Source organism: Leptonychotes weddellii, unplaced genomic scaffold (assembly GCF_054177405.1).
Source record: "Leptonychotes weddellii isolate Sample4059 unplaced genomic scaffold, ASM5417740v2 HiC_scaffold_289788, whole genome shotgun sequence".
Classification (NCBI taxonomy): domain Eukaryota; kingdom Metazoa; phylum Chordata; class Mammalia; order Carnivora; family Phocidae; genus Leptonychotes; species Leptonychotes weddellii.
The window spans coordinates 1-244 of record NW_027884707.1 but is presented as its reverse complement, the minus strand read 5'-3'; the positions used below and the strand labels follow the sequence as shown (position 1 = coordinate 244).

General features: G+C 33.6%; 1 non-coding gene across 1 annotated transcript; it reads right to left on the bottom strand.

Annotated features, from left to right (window-relative positions):
- Positions 1–17: 17 nt before the first annotated feature.
- On the bottom strand, positions 18–70 carry LOC145719040 (small nucleolar RNA SNORD74). Its single transcript, XR_014142148.1, has one exon. It is a non-coding gene; the product is annotated as a small nucleolar RNA SNORD74 (small nucleolar RNA).
- Positions 71–244: the final 174 nt, after the last annotated feature.

Below are 244 nucleotides of genomic sequence, written 5' to 3'. Positions count from 1 at the left end.
CCTATGTTACAGTTTAGCAAACCAGTCTCAGATGTCCCTACCAACGCAAGCTTCATCACAGGCACATTTTAGCAAACCAGATATTATGGCTGATGTCATGCTCTACATTAAACCCAACAAATTATAATGATTTTGAACCTAGGTTGTAAAATACAAAGCTCATTATCAATTTCAATAGATGAGGTTTCTTTCTAGTGATACATTTTTGTTCTATCACATATGTAATGTAAAATGCTGAATAGTT